The 13,806-nt window shown below is 36.0% G+C and overlaps 1 long non-coding RNA gene and 1 pseudogene across 1 annotated transcript; one reads left to right on the forward strand and one right to left on the reverse strand.

Annotated features, from left to right (window-relative positions):
• Positions 1 to 7,698: 7,698 nt before the first annotated feature.
• LOC118239528 lies at positions 7,699 to 8,895 on the forward strand (annotated as a pseudogene).
• Positions 8,896 to 11,244: 2,349 nt separating this feature from the next.
• Positions 11,245 to 13,806, reverse strand: LOC118239591. The gene is made up of 2 exons (XR_004772154.1): positions 13,748 to 13,806; positions 11,245 to 11,570 (listed from the first exon to the last, which is right to left on the reverse strand). It is a non-coding gene; the product is annotated as an uncharacterized LOC118239591 (long non-coding RNA).

Below are 13,806 nucleotides of genomic sequence, written 5' to 3' on the forward strand. Positions count from 1 at the left end.
TTTTTTGTCCTATATATCTATGATTGGTAGCATTTCATTCATTAAGAACACTCAAACACACACACACACACACACACACACAGACACACACACACACACACACACACACAAATCTTATGCTTTGAACACTATTTAGAATATTAGGCTTTTTAAGGAATGATGACAGCAGGCTTTATATTTTCAATTTTTTGTTTCAATATTAGGCTTTTCTCAGAGTGCATAAATAATATCTAGGTCTTGTATAAGCAAGAAACAAGCCCACAGCCTCTCAGTCAAGCAGCACCGCAAATCAATTAAACTAAGTAATAAATCTCTGTATTTGTTGATCCAGGACAACATGAAGATAATTTATGATTGACAGCTCTTCTGATTTTCACCTCTAATTCTAGTACATAATCAGTTACACAAAGGTAAACCAATCATAGAAGATATTTAATTTTTCTTACCTTCAGAATCCTCATGACAATTTCCAAGCAGAGAATAACTGATGCCTTCCATACTTTTCCTTGCTATGTCTCCTGACTTTCAAGCCTTATCCCACCCCTGGCTGTCTTTGCAGTGCTGATGTGGCAATCACTGATACTGATCTTGCAAAATGGCTTTATGCTCTCTTGTATCTCCATCTTGTATTTTTATATTTCAAAACCTTATCTATATTTCAGTGTCTTATGATGAACTCAGAATTGCAGTCAGTATACTTTTGTTGTTGCTTAAATATAGGATTGTTAAGGAGACTTTGTTTATTAATTTACTCTTTACTATTTTTCATTCAGCTCATTCATTTTAAAGCAATGCTATATTACTTAATATGACTATCATCATTGTTGCAATGACTATTTTATTGTTCTTGGAATTTTAGCATTGTTATGAATATAGTTCTTATTAGTATTATAATTATTTTCTTCAGACAGTTATTAGTTCACAAAATTTTCCAAACAAATATATTTATGTTCACAATACAACTTTTGAAAATATTTTGCAAAATAATTGAGCATGACACATTTTGTATTAAGTACTGAACTGAATAAATTGCATAAGATTCACAAAAAAATCAGTGAATTAAAAAAAAAAGTGTTTCTGTTGTGTATCCAATCTATGCAACAGGTTTACACACTGAGATGAAAGGGAATGCCAGAAGCGGAGGTGTAAGATTTATTTGTACTTAACATCTTACTTACATAAAATAAAGTTAAATAGGATTTTTTCCTACATTGAAAAATATATTGGATTATAGATCAACAGAACAAAATTAAAGTGAACTAAAAAAATATTTTCCTTCTGCACAAAGTATGCTGTTCTTTGTACTATACTCCTTCCTTTAGTTAGCAGTGAACATTAGTGAGACTGCTCCTATATTATAGCTTAAGGTTAAACCACAATGGAAATCTTTTGCAATTCATATTAAATTTAAAATATTTAGAAATCATGTATGCTTATTTGATATAACAACATGGAAAAGAAACCAGAAAAGCTTGAAAGATGGGGTGTGTGAATTTCAAAAGGTATTTACAACAGTTCAAAGGAAATATTTGTTAAAATGCCTATAAGTAATAAACAATTTCTTGGCAGAATCCAAGTTTTCATTTGTATCACCTCCCAAATGCTGTGTTGGCATTTTATGTATTAAGGACACTGAAACCTTTGAGTTATGTGCAGAGAGTAACATTCATTTATGCCTTAGAAAGATCTGATATGTTTTCCACAAGGACAGAGCAGTAGATTCAGTCTCCTATGATTGTGAGGTAATTTATCTCATTGTCTACTGAGATAACTGTAAAGATATCAGAACATCAATGTTTGGTTTGTTAGTGTAGGAATTGAACTCAGTGTTTCATGCAGGTAACTGATCATGTTACCATTAAACTGCACCCCAATATCTAGGAATGCAGTAATTCTAACATGCCTCTTCATTGCCTACTCTGCTGTAAACACATGAAAATTATTACTTATTGTGACTCAACACCTGCACTGAATCCTGACAATAACATTGAACCTTACATTTATGTTTTATGTATTTTCTGCTTTTTACATGATTCATTCAAGATATAATTGATTCCTCACTTCCATTTTCTGACTCGTGAAATTATTTTGTGAAAAATTAGGTAAAATTTTCAAAGCCTACAAGCAAAGGTTTCAGAAACACATATTTAAACCTACAAAATCACTTATTCAGAGGTAGACATTCACAAATAAAACCCAAAACTCTTGGGCTAATCTCAAAAGATGAAAAAGTCAACCTACATCTAATTTTGTCAAGATTTTATGCAGTGTTAAGAGTTAAGTCAACCTTTCATTTCTTATCACTTTCCAAGTGCAAAGCAGCTTTATTTTGCGGTCTACATAGCTATTGACATCCAACAAGAAGCACTTCAGAGATAAATACTGTTTCTTTTGAATAAATACAAATAGTCAAATTACAAATTCGCAAAGTTGGCAAAGCTTAATATAAAAGATAAACTTACTCGCCAACCCTCCCAGGAAGTTCCCTGACACTACTCCCTACTTAACAGCTATAAGATTGCTATTTTAATAACTTTAAAACTTTCATTGTTAGCCAATCTCTTTTTTGAGAAATTATCATAACCTGTGTACTAAGACAGAAAACAATCTGCTAATAAGGAATGGTAATACAACTAAGAAATGACACAACAATATTGGGGTATGCTTATATATTTTAAGGACTCACACTGACAAAGTCAGAACATACACAGGTAGACAGTAGTACCAAGAATATAAATTCTAAAATGCAGGTCAGGGTACGAGATCCAGAATCAGAGACAATGGGGATGTACCTTACAAAGGGTATACACTTCACAGCCAAATATGCATGACAGCAGCAAAACCCAAGAGAGAGTTAGGAGAACAGTGAATTTTCATAGAACAACAGCAAAAGGTCCCATCACACAGAAACACTAAAAGTGCTAGACAGCTATTTGGCTCAGCCCCAGGATTTCTAATGGATTTCTGATGAATATAACAGCTATTCACGGTGTACCTTTCCTGTGTCTTGCAGGTGGGAGGAAATAATTGCTATCATCTGTTGTGGATGTGAGTTGCCTAGTTGAGGGAAAGCAGAAGGTCCTGGCTAGCAAATGAAGCCTATCTGAACTGAAAGAGGGATATATTGTGCAATTTCCAATCTTCATAAAAATTGTATAATTATCAAAGGAAAACACATCTCATAACTTCATTCTGATATATTTCATTCCTACATTTTAATTTAGACTAGGATTTTTTTTGGCTCATATAGTAAATTCTGCTTCACTATCAATGTCTCTTTTCAGCTAAAGTACTTCTATCCATGCTAATTTGTGAGAGTAGAAGTATGCACTAATTAAGAATAAAACTCTTCAGTCAACCAGGGTTGCCATGAGATTATTCTCTAATGTGATGATTCATTGAAATTTAAAACTTTTGGCAGTATCAATATATTTAAAATCATAATATACTATCAAAATGTATACTAATCAGTGTGTGCTTTATAAATGTATGAAATTGTCAAAGAATTGATTCAATGAAAGTTATTTAAAAAACACACAACGTACTATCTCTATTTCTGATATGGCAAGAGAAGAATAAGGTGAGATTGATTTTAAAGGCTGAGTCTAGGGATTCTTCAGCAATAAACATTGGAGGAAATACTATTATACATACAGATGAAAAATGAAACACAACATACCTTAAAATTGTACCACTAGAGCACTACAGTTTAGATTCAACAGAAATTAGTTGCAGACTTGGTGAAAAATTTCACTTTCAAAAATATTTTTCATAAATTCCAGTAGCAAATCTGTTCCTAAGTTACGCAGTGCATAATGTTGGTCTCACCACATTTATCTTTTAATGTTGAGTGATGGATACAAAATACAGCATCTTTTATTAATGGCTTATGACTCAGAGCTGCTTTGCAGATCATTCAGCCTTTTGCTATAACTTATGCCTGACTGTTCCTCTGAGTGGTTGTTTAGTTTTGTCTTCCTGAAGCTGTCATCTAAAGGACGCCTATTATAGAAAGAAAAATCATAATTAATTGCCTCAAACAATCCACTTTCTAATTGCTTTTTTGAGATTTTCTTTCTTTTCATATTGTGCATGACTGTTTGTCTGAATATGTATGTCTGTGCTCAGTGGCAATGCCAGGGGACAACAGAAGATAGCATCAGATCACCTGGGACTGGATTTACAGAGTTGCCGAGGATTGTGAGTGGCGACATGTATTGGGAATTGGATGAGAGTCTTCTGGAAGAACAGAGAGTGCTCTTAATGTCTAAGATATCTCTCCAACTCCCTTCAGTGTTTATTAAGCTATTTTGACACTTTTCTTCAATGCCATTCTTCCTCACAGAAACTTCATCATAACTCCCTACATTTTCTAGAATGAAAACATGATACTTTACAAAGATATGGTACCTATAATCTATGAAGTAAAAAGAGTTCTTTCAAGCCTACTTCTGGATTTCATTTTAGTGCCCATACATCACATCATCATATGCTTTTATTGGCAAATATATATATATATATATATATATATATATATATATATCCAGAGAGCTTACTTTGAACATGATTTTCTCACTTTTATCTTAAACAACAGGAATTTTTAAAACAAGTCAGATTTCGACAAAAATTAAAAGAATAAAGGTTTAGGATATTAGGAACAGACAGGAGGTTGAGTAAGGCAAGCATTTTCTCAGACTTTCTGGACTGGCATTCCTTGCTGACACACATAGAAGGGGATAAGTCAGTATTTTCAAAAGGAAGCAAGTTTCTTTCCATAGAACTGCTAATACCTATAGCTACTCTACCCAGTTACTAAGCCTTGTACTATAATCAATGAAGGAAAAAAACCACATTTTCTTTTTCATGAAAATACAATACACAAAAAAATAACCACACATCTCCTGTATATTTTACAGAAAAGAATATATTTTCTACAATATACAAGAAGAATCAAGACTTTGGGTGTAAATGATGAAAATTGAAATCCTGGGTTTACATAGCATATTTAGATAAGCTAATTTAAAATAGAGGCATTTTTGCCCTTTCCTTGAATTTACAGTGTAATCCAAAATATTATATTATAAAATGGAATGTACTATAGATATTTGCTTGTGACTGCCACACCACCCAGTCTAGACCCTCTGGTCATTGATTAGGATGTTGAAATTCAAAGACTGATTGAACTGCCCAGCTCCTCCAAGCACTAGGAATAAAATGAAAAAACTGAACTCTCTTCTTTCAATCCCCACCTATGCCTCAGTGGGCTATTTAAATACATGGTCAAAGTCTTTCAGGGAATACTATTGAATTTACATGACAATCAAGATGTTATGGCAGCCTGACAGGTTTAGCCTAGTCCAATATACATATTTTAGTGATAGAATATAGTTCAGTGTGGTCTCCATAAATGTATGATGAACACTGCTTAATGTGTAAAATATTGTAATGAAGCAACTAAGTCACAGCATTTTAAAGCAGTTGATTTTCAGATAATCACAGCAGCCTCTTGATTTTGCTATGCCCAGCATAAATGTTGACAAGGCAGAATTAAGAATATGTACAATTTTTGCAGTCATCCAGGATTGTAAGAAACATTTTCTAAAACACTGTACTCCTCTACTTTTCAAAATGTCTTTTAACTCCAATTTCTGACAAGATAACAGGTGACATTGTTGTCTAGATGAATGCTTAGGTAAACAAAATCTTGACAGGTAGTTGGTTGAAGTTTAAATGGGTTTGCCAGTTCATGCTAATTGGTTAGTGGAGAATGAAGCCAATATATTTTGTTCCTTGTGCTTTACCAGATCAGGTTTCACCACTTAAGCTCATGTATTCATCACAAATAGAGACAGGAAAGAAGAAGAAAGGGAAGGAGAGAAGAAGAGAGAAAGGTAAGCTTCAACAATGAACTCCCTAATAATATTGCATTCATATTAACATTTTTCAGCTCCAAAAATTATGATAATTACTGGATGTTTGGCAATACATTTCTCAATAGCATGATCATGACTAGATATTATTAAGTTGAATTAGATAAAAGACTATTTTCAAAGATGTAGAGAGAGATGCTATTGTCATGATTACCCAAGAGATAATCTCAAAAGAATGGTTGCACTTATAAAAACAAAAGAGCCAATTTAAGTTTTAGAATTGAAAATTTCAAACACTGGAGTATTCACTAAATGATCTTAACATAAGTATGAAATGCATTAACCAATAAACTTCAAGACTGTGCAAAACTATAAAAAATGAAAATAAATAAATAAAGAATATGGAAGTCTCAGATTTGAACAATTCTAATACCTAAAAATAACTGCAATAGAATGACCAGAAAAAAACGGCAAAAGTTGTGAAATTTTTTTCTGAGGTTATTGTGACTAGATGTAATTTTCTGTTCTCTCACTGAAGAAGTCCAGTAAGTTCCTGGTGAGTTGGATTAATCAGGGGGATCAACAACTAGAAACATCATGCCCAAATGGATGATAAGAAAAGAAATAATTAAATGTGTCCATATGTATCACCAAAAACATCTATGGAGCAAAGAATAGCTACTTGAAGAAGTAATGTCTTAAATTAAAAAAAAATTGATGGACAGGAATATATACCTACAAGGAACTCAATATGTTTCAAGAAAGTTAATTCATAGAAAAATTACAATCAAGTCAATCATAAGTTAAAAAATAAAGTATATGCAAGGAATTGGATAATATGAAACCTCCAAAAGAAGCAAGTACTGAAGTACTGTTTGGAATATATATATATATGGGACAATGGAAAAAAACAGACTGATGGTTAAAAAGGTATTGCATGTTTCTAATCCACATTAACTTCATTGTGAATGCATTACATGGTTTACCCAATTTCAGGAAATAGTAATTATGATTACTCGCTCCTTTCTCAACATTTTTCAAATATGTGTTGAATACTTGCAGATAAATAATTATGCTAACATTATATATATTAAAGCATAACAAAGTCTTGAAATTTTCCCTGGAAGAGGAATAGAAACATATATTTACTCCATGAAGTGCATTAATAGAGGAAAGGGGCCCTCTCTTTTCCCCTCGACTCCTGCTCCAGTGGCATGATGTGATCCACCAGCTAGGAGGGACGCCAACCCTAACCCTAACCCTAACCTAATAAGGCATCTGATAAGATAAGTCTTATAAAATATATAGATGTATGATAATTAAGACTGAGCTAACAGATGAGAATCCTAGTCATTGGCCAAGCAGCATTGTAACTAATACAAGTCTCTCTGTGTATTCATTTGGGCCTAACTGGGGCAGGCGGCTGTTGTAAAGCTCACATGTGGCAGTGGGGCTCAGGCGGCTTTTGGCAGAAAGATTTATAGTAACATTGGGGTGTCATGAAGATTTCAGGAAGACCCACAAGCAATCAAGGTGTAAGAAAAAGAGAATGCAGATTGTTTGGTCCTAAATGTGACAACCACATCATACTCTTTCCCAAGGCTCAGGAATCACGGTTGAAGAGGGGTGGGAAAATTCTAAGAGACATGGGTTATAGATTAATACATACAAAGAGAGTTTTTTTCTAGACAAAGAAGTTCAGCTGCACATATAAACTCACAACAGTTGAGAAAGTGTGCATAAGATCTTCCTCAGGGCTCTCTGCTCCTCCCTGTTCTAGAGATAGCAGCATCTTTTCCTGCAGTGTCAGCCTTGTTCCTGAGACTCAATGGTGAAGGTCAGCGTGAATGGATTTGGCAGTATTGGACACCTGGTCACCAGGGCTGCCTTCAATTCTGACAAAGTGGACATTGTTGCCATCAATGACCCCTTCATTGACCTCAACTACATGGTCTACATGTTCCAGTATGACTCTACTCATGGCAAGTTCAAAGGCACAGTCAAGGCTGAGAATGGGAAGCTTGTCATCAATGGGAAGGCTGTCAGCATCTTCCAGGAGCGAGATTCCGCCAACATCAAATGGGGTGATGCTGGTGCCGAGTATGCTGTGGAGTCTACTGGCGTCTTCACCACCATGGAGAAGGCTGGGGCCCACTTGAAGGGCAGGGCCAAGTGGGTCATCATATCGGCCCCTTCTGCGGATGCCCCCACGTTTGTGATGGGTGTGAACCACAACGAGTACAACAACTCCCTCAAAATTGTCAGCAATGTGTCCTGCACCACCAACTGCTTAGCCCCCCTGGCCAAGGTCATCCATGACAACTTTGGCATTGTGGAAGAACTCATGACTACGGTCCATGCCATCACTGCCACCAAGAAGACTGTGGATGGCCCCTCCAGGAAGCTGTGGTGTGATGGCCGTAATGCTGCCCAGAACATCATCCCTGCATCCACTGGTGCTGCGAAGGCTGTGGGCAAAGTCATCCCAGAGCTGAACAGGAAAACTGACTGGCATGGCCTTCCGTGTTCCTACCCCCAATGTGACGGTCGTGCATCTGACATGTTGCCTGGAGAAACCTGCCAAGTATGAAGACATCAAGAAGGTGGTGAAGCAGGCATCCGAGAGCCCACTGAAGGGCATCCTGGGCTACACCGAGGACCAGGTTGTCTCCTGCGACTTCAACAGTGACTTCCACTCCTCTACCTTTGATGCTGTCATTTCTCTCAATGATAATTTTGTAAAGCTCATTTCCTGGTATGACAATGAATTCGGCACAGCAACAGGGTAGTGGAACTCATGACCTACATGGCCTCCAAGGAAAAAGAAACACACCCTGGACCATCCACCCCAGCAAGGACTCAAGCAAGAGAGAGGCGCTGGCTGCTGAGCAGTCCCTGTCCAACAAACCCCATACTGATAATCTCCCTCACAGTTTCCATCCCAGACCCCCAGAATAAGGAGGGGCTTAGGGAGCCTACTCTCTTGAATACCATCAATGAAGTTCAATGCACCCATCAAAAATAATAAAAAAAAATATACTTCAGGTCAAGGAACATTCCAGCAGGGACAGAAGTGCTCACCAAGTATCACTTCTAGCTAAGCGGGTGCTGGCACTTGACAGCTTCTGGGGGAGAGAGTGTGTGTGTTTTTTTTTGTTGTTGTTGTTGTTGTTGTTGTTTTTGCTTGTTTTTTGTTTCTTAAGATGGAGTTCCTGTGTTGTGTCATTGTTCCCCAGAATTGCAACATTGTGTCCAAATTGAAACAATAGCTATAAAGGGGAAGGGGAATCTTAAGAAAGCCTCAGTAAGTAAACCAAGGGTCACATTCAAGGGAAAACAGGAAGTTGGAAGAGTCATGAGGGGCCTCTTCCTAAAGTTAATAAAAGGAGTAAACAATTGCTGAGAGTGAAGAGTCTGTTCAGAGAAACTTCATAGTCTCATTGATTCAGAAAGGTACTCTGCAAGCTACCAAAAAGAAACTTGGGACAGCAACTCTGCCACAAAACCTTCCACCTACAATATGTCCGTCATGCAAGATGGGCTGGGACAATGGTGGCTCAGAATCTGTGGGAGTGCCAACCAATGAGTGGCTTAACTTGAGGCCGACATGAAGGGAGGGAGCCTATGCCTTACACTGCCTGGGTGCCCAGGAACAGGAGACTATATAGCCCTGAGACCTATGACAGAACCAAACATGACTGCCGCCCCCAAAATCAATGAAATGATTCCTAATGATATTCTGCTATACTCATAGATGGGAACCAAGGCCAATTGTCACCAGAGATACTTCCTCACACAGCAAATGGTGACAGGTTCAGAGACTCTAAAGTGGTCTTAATTGGGTCCCTTGCCATGGAGCTCCAGGAATCCTATGGAAGAGTTGAAGAAAAGAAAGTAGGAGTCAGGATGGAGGAAACAAAAGAAAAAGGGCTACACATTCAATGCAACAGAGCTCATATGGGCTCAGAGAGACTGAAGGTACAATCACAGTGTTTTCATGGATGTGCACCGGATTTTCTGAGTATGTTACAGCTGTTCACTTGGTGTTTTTGTGGGGTTCATAACGGTGGGAGCATGTTTCTCTGACTTTTTTTGTCTGCTCTTGGGACACTTTTCCTCCTATTAGGTTGCTTTCTCTGGCCTCTATATGAGGGCTTTTGCCTTGTCACATTGTATCATTTTTAGTCATGTTTGACTGTTGTCTCTTGCATGCCTCTTCCTTTCTGAAGGGAAAAGGAGGGGTCATAGACTTGAGTGGGTGGAGCTAAGAGGTGTAGATGAGAAGAAACTCTGGTTGGGATGTATGGTATGAGAGAAGAATCTATTTTCAATTTTTTAAAAAGAGAAAGGAAAAAGATATTGGGGTCTGCAGGTTCATAAAGAGCTCCATGCTTACACACTTGGGATTAGTCACTGATGTTGGGTGAGCTTTTTGGTTACATATCCAAATTTGAATAATCCCTTCTCATTCTTCTTCTTGCAAGCAACCCCTCACCTACACTGATGTTACTAACATGAGTTTAAAAAATACATTGGTTTAAAAAATGGATAATGGTATAATCATAAATATGGTCTGCTGAGAATTCCTTTTCTGAAGTAAGCAAGTGTGTGTGTGCATGGCTTGTCATCTTACCTATAAAAGTCTTTAACACAGCATTTTGAATAAGAGTGTACCCTCCAGTGAAGGCCACACATTCAAGCGTATATGATATCACAAACTGTATTAGTCTATTTTTGGTTTTCTGTGTGTTTCTGTTTTTAAGAAGGACACCAATTTAGTTAAGTAGCTAGGAGGGGTTGGGAATTTTATGAAATTCTCAAAGAAGTAATAAAAAGTGAGAAAAATAAAAAGAATAAGGGACTTACTAATGTATAAGTATAAATTTATAAAAGGCTTACAAATGACTCAGCAGTAAGAGTAAGAACTCTGAAGACTGAAAGGGGCTGAAGATAACTTGGTATATAAAATGCTTTCCATGCCATCATGAGGACCTGAGTTAGATCCAAGAACCTGTGTAACAAGTCTGGACAAGGTGGCATGGTATTATAATACGAGTAGTATAGCAGAGTGGGTAGAGACAGGCAAATCTCTGCTTGTTGGCCAGGAGCCAAGTATATTAGAACCAAATTAATGAAAGAACTGTGTGTTCTGAAAAGACAGGATGGAATGAGACTCAGTGCTGTTCTCAGCATTACACATACATCTGTGTGTGTGTGTGTGTGTGTGTTGTGTGTGTGTGTGTGTGTGTGTGTGTGTGTGTGTGTGTGTGTAGCACAATCATAGGCACACTTGTGAAAATACATAGAGAAATGACAGGTATTTTGTAGCATGTTCATCAGTACCATTCATCAGGAAAATGAAAGTTAAAAATCATTATGAAACATCGCTGCAAACTTCTTTTATAAAAAGTTGAATAAAGGAAATGATAAAATGTGTTGACACAAATTCAAAGAAAATTGAAACATTGCACACTATTGGAGCTGCCATTTTTCCTTCTCCCAGCAGTCATTAGTTGTCGTGTTATTCTTTGATTAGGGATGGAATCTAGCATTTTTTTTTCTGTTTTCACTTTGTATGTCCATTGATGCTGCCATTGTTCTGGTCTTGCTTATGCAGCTATGATTACATGATACTTTTTCACAGAAGACTGTGGTATTCTGGCTATGACCATTTTTCTGCCTTCTCTTCTTTTGATGTACCTTGAAACATAAATGCAGAAAGGGTGATATAGGTGTGTCTGTTGGTGCTGAGTGAATCACAATCTATTAATTTCTGCATCCTGTCTAATAATGGTTTTCTGTGAGGGTCTCCATTTAATGGACAGAGGAGCTGCTTTGATGAGTGGTAGGGATTACAATTATCTGTGGGTATAAGGATAGGTTTTAGTGTGTAATCAGGATTAGACTGATCTATCAAAGAGATGGTAGTAGAACTTTTTCCAAGTTCCATCAGTCCACCAGCCCCTGAATTTGCCTAAATTTCTAATACCAGCAGTGGTTTTCCTACTGTTGAGTGGACTTTAATTTCAGTTGGACAGCAGTTGGTTGTCACCAACATGTGACTGCCACATTTTTAATCTTTATGCATATTTTGTGATGCTGATCACAGTAATGGTCCATATGTTTTGCAGCTCAGTAAGACTATTAATTGATTCTTTCCATTAGAAGCATGCATAATATTTTCTGGAACCATAAAAACTGGACTGTAGGACAGAAACATTCACATTGGATACAGCTCATAGAATCCAAGACCTGTGTCTTAAGTGTACTTTGTCTTTAGCAATAGTGGACCACCTTAACCATGAGAGCCAGCAGAGAGCTACATTGATAATCTTTAGTAAATACATGGGAGTCACTTGTACTTCCATGACCAATAATTCAAAATTAAGTTTTCTGGTATTCAGTACTAGGTTTTTTTGTTAGTCCGTGGTACTTATGGAAGCATTTTTATTTGGTTTAGATACATATTAGCCACTTGCATATATATTATTTCTAAGTTTAGATAAATATAAAAATATTTTCCAAAACTTTAATAAACCTATATCTTTAATAAAAGATTCTGTTATTTGTCCTTTACCTTTCTACATTTTATACTAACTTTCCTTCCCACTACCCAGATAGAGCCCACTCCCAAATATTCCGTATCCCAGTGAATATCACCTGTTTTCCCTCCATGAGTTCCCCCTAATAATCCTTTTATAATTTCCTTGTTTATGTGGTTATACATATAATAAGTATATCCATTTTTTATTATTTGGAACTATGACCTGAAGAAGAGGGAGAATATGCAGCACTTGTATTTATGGTTCTGGATTGCCTTATTCAGTGTAGATCTACACCATAGATCTACAGTGTAGGCCTGTTACTTTTGAGTAACCTTACTCAATTCTATATCCATCAATTTGACTGTACATTTCATGATTTCATTTATAATTCAACAGATTAATGCATTGCATAATGAATATATGATACATATACACAATAGAATATTTTTAAGCTATAATGAAAATTCCATGCATTTATTTAAGCTATAAGAATTGAGGAGGATAATGCTAGCACCACAGACATTACTTTTTCAGGACCACAGACACTACTATCCAAAGTATCACCATAGGCTCCTGTGCAGTTAGTATTCACAATAAACTAGCATAAAATAATTTTCATTGTGTGAAATTTTTCTAAGTAAAACTATTCATCAAGAACAAGAGAGGTATTTTATAAATACACATCTCTCCAATAGCTATATACTGTCTTCCAATGAAGATCTCAATCAGTAGAAATACAGAAGTGTTGATATGTCATGATTACAAATGTGTTTTAGTACTCTAAGAGAGTAAGCATCTATCACAATGGTGATTCATATAACACAATACAAATAACTTTTATCCTTGTTACGATTAGATATCAGGAGTTTAATCCCTTGGTCTACATTTGCTTTAAGACAAAAAGTTAGACTCTACAATATTTAGAGTACTGTAAGAAAAGTCATAAAAAGGAAATGGATAAATAAATGTATAACAGGTTCTTATATTAGTAATTATGACATGCTAATGAAAATCAATATAACACATTAAAATCAATATAATTTTATGCATAATAAAATTTTAGTAAGATTTTGAAAGGAAAAATGGGAAATGATCAATGGCATTGGTTTAGGACGATTATTTCTTTGAGATAACATTAAAACAGGAAATAAAGAATAAGAAGACAATTAGAAAACAGCTTGGTATTGGCACAAAATTAGACATGTAGACCAATGGAATCAAATTGAAAACTCTGACATTAACCTGAACACCTAGGAACTTCTGATTTTTGACAAAGAAGCTAAAATTATACAATGACAAAAAAAGCATCTTTAATAAATGGTGCTGTCATACCTGGATGCTGACATGTAGAAGACTTCAAATATATCCATATCTATTGCCATGCTCAAAAC

The sequence above is a fragment of the Cricetulus griseus genome (assembly GCF_003668045.3).
Source record: "Cricetulus griseus strain 17A/GY chromosome 1 unlocalized genomic scaffold, alternate assembly CriGri-PICRH-1.0 chr1_0, whole genome shotgun sequence".
Taxonomy (NCBI): Eukaryota; Metazoa; Chordata; class Mammalia; order Rodentia; family Cricetidae; genus Cricetulus; species Cricetulus griseus.